This window comes from Phaethon aethereus (genome assembly GCF_964289735.1).
Source record: "Phaethon aethereus genome assembly, chromosome: 4".
Taxonomy (NCBI): domain Eukaryota; kingdom Metazoa; phylum Chordata; class Aves; order Phaethontiformes; family Phaethontidae; genus Phaethon; species Phaethon aethereus.
In genome coordinates, this window is record NC_138578.1 from 58,814,831 (window position 1) to 58,827,239 (window position 12,409).

A 12,409-nucleotide genomic window follows, 5' to 3' on the forward strand; every position below is an offset into this window, starting at 1 on the left:
ACTCTTGTGTGTCAAAAGACAGCTTTGATTTAGACCTCAGATAATTAAAATCAAAGAGAAATTGTTACAACTTTAAAAAAACCACCAAACTTAAAACCTGCGGGCTGAAGATAAGCTGGGAACATATTCATTTAAAAATGGCTTCTCCTGTTGACAGGAGTTTAAAAAGCTTGTGTGTTTATACAGTTACCTACAATCTCTCCATCCCTTCACCAAGGATCGATGCAAATAAATGGAGAAGGCATTCATTTCTTCACACATGAAAACTGTTTTCTGTGCTGTATGGTCGCAAAATTACCAGGGGCAGATTTTTGTGGCTTCACAAAACAAAGCCAGCCATCCACATTAGCTCAACGTCCTGGCTGCACTTTATGCTCTTTCTGTTTTCCAGCAAAGTTTCGCTCCTGGAAACATCTTGTTCTTGGAATAATCCTGGCAGTCAGAGGCAAAAATGGCCATTTTTTGGCTGCTTTTCTCCAATGGTCTTAGGCTTAGCAGGTTGCTAGTGCTACCAGGCCTTCCCCCAAGGGACTTGGCAGTGGATCTGCCGTTGGTACCCGCAGAGGTTTGAATCCATCATTTTCTTCTGAAATTTTCAGAGGGGAAAAATATTGCTCTTCTCCCAGTTTTTCCACTTGAAGTCTATGGAAAATTCGAAGTAAGTTTTACAAATGTAGCTCCTCCATAGTGAACGACAACAAAAAAACTTTTAGAGTAGAATTTGAAATCTTGTTGTTATTGCTGTATTTAATCCTTCAGATCGCTTCTGCTAACAAATAAGTAATTTAAAGAAAGTTTACTTCAAAAGTTAGGTACTAGGTTATTACAGTGCCTGCGTACCCCAGGCTTATATGCTAAAGCTAAAATATGCTTTTGATCATACTCTGTAGTGAGTGTATAAGGCCGGTCATTTTTCTTTTCCATGTTCTTTCTCAAGAAATTCTAACATTAGGTCTCAGCATAGGTGCTACTTCTAAACCTTGTGGACATAATCTTCCATTTTGCTTATAAATCAATAATAATGGCGGGTTTTACTTTTAATTTTCTTTGTTCTCCCATTTTAGAACTATGACAGCAGGCAAATGTACGAGTATCTGAATGAAGCCCAGCTCCATCTTGGGCTGTCTTTGTTCAGAAAGGATTGTATATGCTGCCGAAACACATGCTGTGACTTTCCTCGTGCATTTCTTATTTATAAGGTTTCTAGACATGCACTCTAAAGATACATTTCGTATTTAGAAAGAACTACAAGTTCTATTCAAAGAGCAAATAACCACTCTGACTCTTTGCTTACTCCCAAAATGTGCTTTTTCACATGGGATCACAGGACCAGTCTACTCCTAGAGAGCAGCAGTAAAGCAATGGTTTTCCTAGTAAATTGTTGCAATTGCTTTTTGTCTCTTTATCATGAAATCTCTCCCCTTGGTTTAGTTGACACTTAACTTACAACCAAGCGGCTGAGAAAACCCATGTTAAAAAAGAAATAACAGTGTGTGTCTTTCAGCGTAGGTTTCAGCAGGAAATGAGCGGGATCTCTGCGTATCTTCCACCTCTCCTCTCTCTGCAAGCGTGTAGTTTGTGCAAGGTTTGCCATCAGACAACTGCACAAGGAGTGAAAGGACGGTGGCAGAGATGGGGTGTACCGTGGGTGAAACACCCTTCTTCCCATGTAACGAACGCAAAGCAATGCCCAGGAGCAATTCTGGTAGCTGCCCCCAGAGCCTGGCTCTCCCGCTCATCCCCAGCTGCGGCTGCCCCTCTGGCTGGCCAGCGTGACCTGGCAGCAGGGCCTTTCTGCGCCTGCTAAGGAAGCTAAAAGAGAAACATTTCCAGAAGAGCACGGTGGGATGGTTCACAGATACGCAGTTCCAGTACAGCATCAACCGTCTCAGGTGATGCCCATGTCTCCTACATTTAGTATGGGATTTTATGCATTTTCTCCTCCTCCAAAGAGAAGCTTCAAAAAACGGCCAGTACAAGACAAAATAAATCAGCGCTCTTATTACTTCTGGAAAGCCAGGTTCCTCCTCTGACACTTCAAAGCTTTAGCTCCGGCTGCGTCCTGGCATATCTCCCCTGTGCTTGTTTGCTTACGTCCTCCCTGGGTATATTTTCACCGTTAACTAAAGATTGTTAACTAAAGGAGCTGGTGCAACGTGCCAGTGCAGCATCCCTTCCACGATCTACAGCCTCGTGTTTGCGGCTCAACAGGCTCCTGTCTCCCCCGCATTTGCGCTCTGGGCCTCCGTCGGGGATGACTCCAGTTCTATTTATCTCCGGGAATCAACACAAATCTGTTTGCTGTCTAGTAGCTTCGAGTTTCCCGAGATTACTCGCAACTGTGGGAGTTGTCCCAAAGCATGTCTGCTGTTGTGACTGCCTTAGCCAGCATCTCTTTGAAATGCAAGGCTCCAGGTGATTGACTTCCAAGTAAGAGGAGCTGAATGGGTTTAGACAGATTAACATTCTAGCAGTAAGTAGCAGTCATTCCAAGGAGCTAAATCAAATTCTCAAGTGCTCATTAGCAACGGGGGCAGGGAGGAAGAGAAAGGAAAAAAAAACTAGTTTGAGAACATAAAAAAAGAATCGGCACGTAATGGAGAGATTTGGTGGAAGCTGTTTTCTTCATTAGAGTTTTTCATTGATGGCCATCTCCCTAAAACACCAGGTCACGGGGTGCTGCTGCCCAGCATTTGTTTATAACACAAAATATGAAGTTGCAGTTGACCCAGGTTCACTTCAAGTTCAGAATCAGCCTGGTAAAGTCTGTCTGTCAAGAAACGCATTAACAATACCGTACTTCAGCTGCAGGGTACAAGCTGCTGCAGCTGCCGTCTGCTGTCCTGTCTCGGAAAGACGGCTCTACCCCCCTGAAAAGCAGCACACAACTCTGCCGCGATGACTTCACTCGGGTCATCCAGGGCACTGCGTGTGCTCATAATAATTTGTCTGTTTGGGGTGTCCTAAGAGGACGTAATCGCACAAATTGCTGTGTGGGGGAGGTAAAGAGGGACGCTCACCACTTCGCAAACCGGACGAGAAATACCGCTCTGTCTCGGGGCGTGCAGGGACGGCGGCTTCGCCGCAGCTTCGGAAAGGTGCAGCCTGCGTTTCTCACCGACACCAGCCATTCCCAAACAGCACGGTGAGGAGGCGAGGGCACAAAGTAGCCACGCGGCAACTGCCTCCAGCACGGCCACCCCGTGTCCCCCTCCCCTGGCGGTATGGCCCCCGGCCCTGCAGGGCTTCCCTCCCCGGGCACCCACCGCCCTTCCCCTTCCCACGCTGTCCTCAGTGCTCACTTCAGGCTTGGGAGCAAGGCTGAAACGTGGGCCTGAACCTTGCTAGGGAGTGGAGTAGTTTACATGAATTAAAAATATTTACAATCTTTTCTTAAGCTTGTTTTCCTAGAGTTCTACAAATCACGCAAACAGATTTTTGCAGTTTAGGCAACGGCGCTGCAAAACTTCACCTATTCTCACTAAAAACATAAAAAAAGGCATGAATAGAAAAGATTTTAAATTATTAACAACTAGTCCCATGAAAGTAAAACCAGCTCTACCCGGGTAACATTTTTCTATGCAGAGTGAAGTCCCTGTTTACCTCTTACATTTCAGAAACAGCAGAGGCAAATCCTGCCCCAGGTCCCCCTTGCTGCTTGATTTACTCGGAGAAATACTTCTGTGGCCGTTTCATGCAGCGCTAATGAATTTAAAACCCAGTCGGTTCACAGCAGCTGAGCAGTGGCGAGAACAGAGCCCTGAGCTGTGCCCAGCCACAGACTCGCCTGGAGCAGAGGAGGGCAAACCCAAAAGCACCTCGCAGACCGCAGCGCTTGAAGGAGAGCTGTCAAAGGGTTGGGTTTAAATCCAAAGAAAAAAACCCACAACTGGCTTTCTGCACACGGATGCTGCTGCTGCCGGCCCTCCCGGGCTCTGCGTGGCCACTGGTTCGTGCTGCTTCGTCTCCTGCGCTCTCTGCCTGCTCTGCGTCGTGGTGCTTCGCGTCAGTGGAGCTCGCCCTCGGCACGGAAGGAGCATCCCTGGTGGGAAGTGCCTGGGTGCTCTGGGAACAGAGCCAGCGTGAAGCCTGGAGGCAGTTAAATACATCCCCTCGACCAGCATCCACATTTTTAAATGCCTTTTAGAAAGCTGCTTTTGCTGGGGGAAAAAAAAAAGCAGCGAAGAGAGCAAGACGTCAGGAAACGTTTTTGCTGACTTGGTGCGAAGAAAGTATGTTTCTTATCCAAAACGACAGAAGAAGCTGAATAAGCCACTTCACCTTCCTTCCTTTCTTCTCCTCCCTCTCCAGGCCGTCTGCCTCTGCAAAGGACATTCCTTCAGCTATTTGATGTCTCATCCAGTGTATTTATTTGCGATTTATTCTCTTGCATGGTCAGCTCCTGGGACTATTCAAAATGGTGGATGCCTCTTGGTTTGGCTTCTACCTTCAGCTGCTAGTGTGGAACCTGGACCCGCTCGTCAGCGGACCAGCACTGCCAGCACTGATGGGCATGGCTCCCTGGCAGCATCTGGCACGGCGAAGCCTTCTGCCTGGCTCCATCACACACACACACGGTGGTTACGGGCTTTTTGCGGTGCCACAGAACCGGATGCTGAAACGATAGCAAGTGAATTTCCTTTCTGGGATTCTGCATCTCTCCGCTATAGTCTTGATAATTTACAAGCAGTAAATTTGAGGATCTAAGCCCATTACACTTGAAAGCGCTGCATACTGCAAAAATTCTTGCAGGAATTTGAGTGATTTCTGCTAGGAAGTGTCATGCATTGCTCCCATGATTACTATTACAAAGTATGATCCTAATTAAAAAAAAAAAAGACAAAAAGTACCTTTGTGTTCAGAATCCTGGCTCTTTGCTAGTGTAAATGATTATTTCCTTCCCCTGTCCTTTGGATTTCTTTGTTCTCTGAGCCAACACAGGTGAGGAACAGGAAGTGGGATCCTTTTCCTATGATACTGTACATCAGCAGGAGCTTAATAGATCCAAATCGCATTCACCTGTGGAGCCCCCACTGCCAGCACTCTGGGCACAACATGGTATCCAGGACCGTTATTAACAGCGATGATTAAGGACAAGTGTCTGTCAGAAATGGCATGGGAATAACTGATCATCCCTTTAGGCAGGGGGATGCACAGGATGACCTCTCAAAGTCTCTGCCAGCACCGTGACTCTGTGATAACACCAGGAGAAAAGGGGCCCAGCTTGATTTCAAAGCTTGATTTCAAAGAGTCAGCCTGTTTGCAGGGCTGCAGCGACCAGCCAGGAGAAAAAGCATCCTTCCGTCTGCAAGCAGAGCTTATTGATAGGTGTGCAAAATTCTCCTGCCGTGTAAAATTTTCTGGAATATTTGATCATTTTCTTCCAAGTATTAGCACACTTTAGTTGTACTACGATGCTACATGCTAAAGGCAGGCTACCTGTTCCAAAGGATGATTGTTGTGATACCTGTAATCAGAGTATGTAAACCGGAGCCTGGATTGCAGTAGGTGTCCTGCTGTCATGTTAGTCTAGAGAATTCAACCCAATGATCTTTCTTAGAATTCAACCCAATGATGAGCATTAAAACGACTGTTTTCTTACCTGATTCAATGGAAACAGATTTATGTTAGAGAAGAAAGAAACCACCATATCTCAGAGATTTAGCTTTTTGTAAAGCTGTTGTCAGCATTGTTCTTCTTTCTGTCTTCCACAAGAAAACTAAGAACAAGAGCACACTTTAATGAAAATGTAATTTTTTAATAAAGATCCTAATTTCTAAAGGCAAAAAATATTTCAGTTAGCGAAACTTGGCTTGATGAAGATGTGAACAGAGGTGCAATGGCATGAAGCTGGTGCCACTGCAGTAGCTCCTGTGCATGATCAGGTTTGTTCCCAGGTGGTGGCTGGTCCTCAGTAGGCAGGCATTACCTTCCTGCTGCCCCCAGCAGCACCTCGCTGGTCACTCAGGGGCTTTTTATGCTGAGTTGGATGACTTGGCCTGAACTACATTTGGAAGTGCTTACCTGATTTTTCTCTGTTGGCTCAACTTCAGCTTGTACTAAAGAAGTGGTAGCAGATGGGAGGGAATAGCTATTTTTCAGAGCCTTCTAGGTTTTTGTGTGGTGTCTGCCTGCAACCTTTCCACAGGTGCTCAAAACCTAGTTCTTGTGTTCTCCAGTTGCTCCTGCACACTGCCTGTTCCTCATCTCACTGGAAAGGGTCTATGATTTTTGCTGTCTGCAAGTTAAACTAGTGAATTTTGAGATAAACTGGGGCTGGATGGGTATGTCTGGGAAAAGAGAAGAAAGAAAGAAAAGTCAAACATAGTAAAGATTATGGAAGTAGGAGAAAAAAGAATTACAAGAAATTAGAGTACTACTCAGGAGAAAAAAAACAAAACAAAATAAAACCCAAAACCACCTTGGCCATCACAGTAGAAAGTGCTGCTAACAACACAGTCGTGTCAGCATTGGCCAGAGGGGAGGTGCTTCTGACTCAGTGCACCACGTTCCACTCTGTCTCTCCTGCTTAAAACAATTCTGTCTATAATGCCAGTAGATATTTTGGCTTTGTCATGGTTATTATTAACAAACCACTAATTACTAAGCTAATAGTATTTAAAAAAACACAATTAAGGCCTATAAAATTCATATAAGCCCTTCTGCTTTTGTAGGAGCATTCTGGCAGGGGTGGTGGAATCCATTACACGGCGCTGAAGGTAAGCCCCGGCTGGCTTCCAGGCAGTGTAAGTCATCGGGTCTGCGGCAACTCATACTTCTCAGCAGAGGTGGGAGGGGATCTGGAAAACTGTTTTTTGCAAGATAATAAAAGCTAGTTTTGGATTTGTATTTGATTTCTTAGGTGAAGGAGATGTTCAATTATTGATTACTTTGATTAGTAATAGGTCTGCAGTAATTAAGCTGAAGCAATTCCTTCTGATCTAGGTTTCTTTCTGGTTTCTTTAATTAACAAAGAGAAATGCTAATCTAGTGAATGAACAGATGAGTTAGTACTGGATTCTCTTTGAACTTCTAGGTTAAAGGTAAACCCCATGGCCTCATCATCTTCTCCACATCTGCTTCCTGTCACCTCCCTTTACTTCACTCCGTTCCGGGTTAACTATCCCCTTTGCCTTCCCAGCTGGGCAGGAGATGTCTTCACCATCCATTTACACCAACTGTTCCTTGCTTCTTCCTTCTTTTTTACCCTCCTGTTTAAAGCTTTATCTTCAGTAGAGACCTGCCCTCAAGTGGAGGCAGCACTGAGACACTGATAGCATCACCCCCCATGGCTTCCGACCACCACTGCCCACGACGCCCCTCTAGCACAGCCAGGACCCGGACTGTAATGTATGAAACAACACTTCTGTCAAAGCAGCACTGCATTTGCTGGTAAGAGACTATTTTAGGGCACACAGATTTATCTGGCCTTCTCTTAAGGCTAAATGGCTTAGTCCTTAGTCCTAAGACTAAGCCATGAGTTTTTCTTCTGGTGGATCCCATTAATCATCCCACCAAATATTGCATCAGGGTTCCTGATGGGAAAACCTATGGAGGAACTAGTGGTTATTATGAACAGCAATATAGCTTATCGTACTGTAGTGCTGGAGGGACTTGGTCATGGATCAGGACTTTATTATACTACATGTTGCCAAATGTGGATCACATCCCATGTTTTTCCCACAGAACTTATCATCTGAATAGACAATGCCTTTTACTTTGTCAACAGATCTTCCTTAGGATAGAGTACACCTCGACTGGAAATATTATACAACAAGAACTACCTTTTTTTGTTATTATTTACACTTATACAATAGCCAAACCAACCATGTCCATGACCCTGTTTGTGTCACAAATTCTTCCAGTTACCGTGTATCAAAAGTCATAGTTTTATTTTGATTCTTTTTCTTATTCTGTATGAATGTTATATGTAACCCTAAACATTGTTTCTACATTAATTTCTTAAAGAACAGTGAATTGCTTACAATATTGCAACTATGTCTAAAGTAATGCATGAATATCAATGGACTGAGTCCTTTATTCATGTATATATAGTTTACAGTTTTCACATTGGCTGGTTGAATTTCACTTTTACAATATATATTTTTAATAAATTTTCAGGTAGGAAGGATTTAATTCCTCTTTAGAACCGTCTTGTTTGAACCCTCAGGTTAGGCTGAAAGATTCTGGGAAATATCGAAAAAGAAGAAAAACCAGAAACATACAGATGTTCATCATTAGCTAACTACAGGACACTACAAGTAAGTGGATGGAAATTATGAATATGTTTTTTGTATAAAATCACAAATTTATGGTGTACTGTTCATCTTGCTGTCATGAATCTACAGGTACTGGTAAGGATAGGGGTTCTCTTCAAATATTGGAAGAAGATAGCACTGTGGTGCTGTTACATGGTTATCACCAGCATTGCCTCACATGCTTCACTGTAAAAATAATTATCATAGAAATGATCAAAACTGGACTTCAGTGCACCTCAGAGTATTCCTGCCAGAGCTGGTCACTCTATCTAGGTTTCGAGCTGGTTTGGCAGGCAAGCGGAGTGTTTTTAACTTTGCTGTACCCGATTTGGAACAGCACACTTATTCCTGCTCTTATAACGGCTTGTGGTGCAATCCACTCTTCAATGTGATGTGTATTTCTTTTGTGGTTCTTGGCTTTAAAAAAAAAAAAAAGGAAGAACAGAGAAAATATTGAGAGCTGGAAAATTTCCCTATCACATAGCCTCCTGTCCCTATTTACCAGCAAGATGTGTGGATATTTTGTAATGTTTAATTACTCCTTCCGTCCCCATTGCTGATGCTTGGCTCTCCTAGTAGTCTGCACTCTCCTTTTCCCTTGTGCATCACCAGCTGTTGATTTCTGTGTCCTCTTTGGAGGGTGAGAGACACGCAGATGGACGCCAGCACTTGCCCAGCCTTTGCTTTTGGGATTTCCTCACCGGTGGGGCAGGCAGCAGCTCCCCAAAGCCTGGGATGAGGAAACATGAGTAATGTTTGATCAAAGGTGGCCAAGAGCCCAATCTTACTTTTGTTTTTTGCTGTATCATGGGCCCATGGAAATGTTTTAAGGAATTACTTTGAAAGTGAGTTAGATCTCATGGAACCTGGTTTGTGACATCTGCCACTCGTTATTGACGGTAGTTGTCAGAGGCTTTCAAGCTCCTCTACCAGAGTGGGTGTTAGAAACAAGAATAGTTTCCAAATTGGAGTTTCAACACAGAGTTTTTCTGAAAGCCAAGGCAAATGCAAAGATGACCATAATTTCCTTCTGAAATTCATCTTTGGGCATATGTCCCATTGGAGAGTGGAGGGGGTTCAGCTCTCACCATTATTTCCGAGTCACTGAGTCATTTGAGTACTTTTTTTTCTACTAACCACCCATGACTATTATGGGATGTGTGTGAACACCCCTCCCTCCCACAGGCACAAACCTTCCTAGCTGTTCGCCTGACCTCTACACAAGCTCACACCCAGCCAAGCACGCAAGTGTCTACATGCGCCACAGTGATATCTGATGTTGTTTCGGGGGTGTCTCAGGCCTTGCTTCTTCTGTATGCTGAGAGACAGAAACTGTGAGTGTAGGCAACTTCTTTTGTTTTCTTTTCCCCATTTACAGGGATTAATAAATAGCTGGATTCTACTTGGCTCGATTTTTGTTCTGTTCTTAGAGCTTGCTTCGGTACATAACGATAATTTCCTGCTGAACTGCTTCTGCTGCACTTTGCCTGTTTCACTTCCCTTCCAAGAGAAGTGACTTCAGACCAAATACCAGACCAGCACTCAGTGTGCCTCCTAGCCAGGGTTAAATCTGACCACATAGCCTTGTGATTCTACCCAGCTTCTGATTTCACCAGCTATGGCTTCCAGTTTTGAGCTAGAGAAATGTGTGTTTGCTGTGATGAGAACGCCCAAGTTTTTACCTGTGAATTCTCAGCCATCCTCAAGGCAGAAGACATCTCTGAGATCCCCTGTGCAAACTATCCACTCTTCTGAGCTGAGAAATTAAGAGAGAAGAGCAATACTACATTCAGAGGGTTTTACCCTAGCATTTTAAGGTCCTCATTTTATTTCAAGGACTGGAAAACCACTTCACATATGTGAGAGAGCTCAGCATAACAATAACAAAGGAGATTACTATTATTATTGCTGTGCTGGAACAGGTGCTGCCCATGGCTATGTGAAAGTGCAGAACTCCCTTCCCTCCAGAACTTTTCAAAGGCGAGAGGGAAGAAGAGCAGCAGCTTGCTGCAGCACCCTGCAAGTTGTGAGCTTAGGTTGGAGGGGCAGTGAGGGTTCTTCAAGGGCGTGTTTGCATGCAGCCAAGGCACATCGTGCAGACATCCCTGAACTAACGCTCCCCAGTGCACTGCTCTGGCTCCAGGAGCCCCCAAGGAGTATTTGCTGTCCGAACGCAGCAGGAGCACCCAGCATACCCGCCATGCCCGCTTCCCTGAGTAAAGGGCTTACATCAAAGATAAAATAGAGCCATGGCTATCGCAGACAGGCATTGCTGCACAGCTTCTGCCAGGGCCGGGTGAGGGCACACTGCCCGGCATATCATCTCCATCCCAAAACATAACACTAGGAATCTCTCACAACAGACCTCTGTCTTAATGAGGGACTCTTGGAAAAGGCATCAGTGGCATTACCTGTTTTTTTCAGTTTGGGAATGTATTTGGTGTAAGGGCAGCATGGAAGAACACATGAGGTTACTTGTAGAAAACTTGCAGATGACACCAAGCTGGGTGGAAGTGTTGATCTGCTTGAGGGCAGGAGAGCTCTGCAGAGGGATCTGGACAGCCTGGATCAATGGTCCAAGGCCAACTGTATGAGGTTTAACAAGGCCAAGTGCTGGGTCCTGCACTTGGGTCACAACAACCCCATGCAACGCTACAGGCTTGGGGAGGAGTGGCTGGAGAGCTGCCCGGTGGAAAAGAACCTGGGGGTGCTGGTTGACAGCCGGCTGAACATGAGCCAGAAGTGTGCCCAGGTGGCCAAGAAGGCCAACAGCGTCCTGGCCTGTCGTCAGCAGGAGTAGGGAAGTGACCGTGCCCCTGTACTCGGCACCGGTGAGGCCGCACCTTGAATCCTGTGTTCGGTTTTGGGCCCCTCACTACAAGAAGGATGTTGAGTTGCTTGAGCGTGTCCAGAGAAGGGCAACAAAGCTGATGAAGGGTCTGGAGAACAAGTGTTATGAGGAGCAGCTGAGGGAACTGGGGTTGTTCAGTCTGGAGAAGTGGAGGCTGAGGGGAGACCTTATCGCTCTCTACAACTCCCTGAAAGGGGGTTGTGGTGAGGTGGGTGTTGGTCTCTTCTCCCAAGTAACTAGAGATAGGACGAGAGGAAATGGCCTCAAGTTGTGCCAGGGGATGTTTAGACTCGATATTGGGAAAAAAATTTTTACTGAGTGGTTAAACATTGGAACAGGCTGCCCAGGGAGGTGGTGGAGTCACCATCACTGAAGGTGTTCAAAAAACGTGTAGAGGTGGCACTTCAGGACAGGGTTTAGTGGGCATGGTGGTGTTGGGTTGATGGTTGGGCTTGATCTTAAAGGTCTTTTCCAACCTTCATGATTCAATGATTCTATGAAAAGCAAATATTTGTGTGACCTGGGCTGGCACTGCTGGAGTCATGGCAAGGCAGAGGCAAAGTGCTGAGATGGAAAAAAGAATGAGAAGGGCTGAGACATGAAAGGTTTAAATGAAAGCCTGAATCTGAAAATGTATAGATAGAAGGTGAAACTGTTGAGAGGGCAGGATGGTCAAACCACCAAGTAGGAAAGCAAGGTGAACAGACTGGGGATGGAGGGAAGCCATGGAGACAGAGGTTGCTGTCATCCAGCGTGGAAGAATCAGAGAGAAAACATGACAGGTGAGAAAATACAAGAGGACAAGAGGATGGGGGAAATCATGTCAGCTGCTACAATTTCTTAATAATTCAAATTATAATCCTTATAATTCAGATGATTACCAAGAATAACATGAGCTATTCCATTAAACTTCTGCATTCAACGTGATGGGGTGTTTTCACGACAACATGAGGAAAAGAGACAAGATTTTTCCCCTACCCATAAAATATTTCTGAGCAAATTCTTCTGTACAAGTCCATGATGCCTTTCCTGAAGTTATGTGTCTGGATTTGATCTTTAAAAGGAAATTCATTCTCTTATATTATACTCTTTTGGTCTTGGTGGAAACTGATATCGAACCAAGCCAGTTTTGTTAGTAAAAAGGCATTGCATCTAAGCCACAGGATGTCTGTGCTCATCCCAGCTATAGGACTCAGTTTAATAATTCTGGACTGGTGCCAGCAGCAAAGTGTCTGTAAATACGTTCTGAGGAGAAGCTGAGTGTTTACAATATGGGGAGCTTTGTTGATAAGAGGCATTT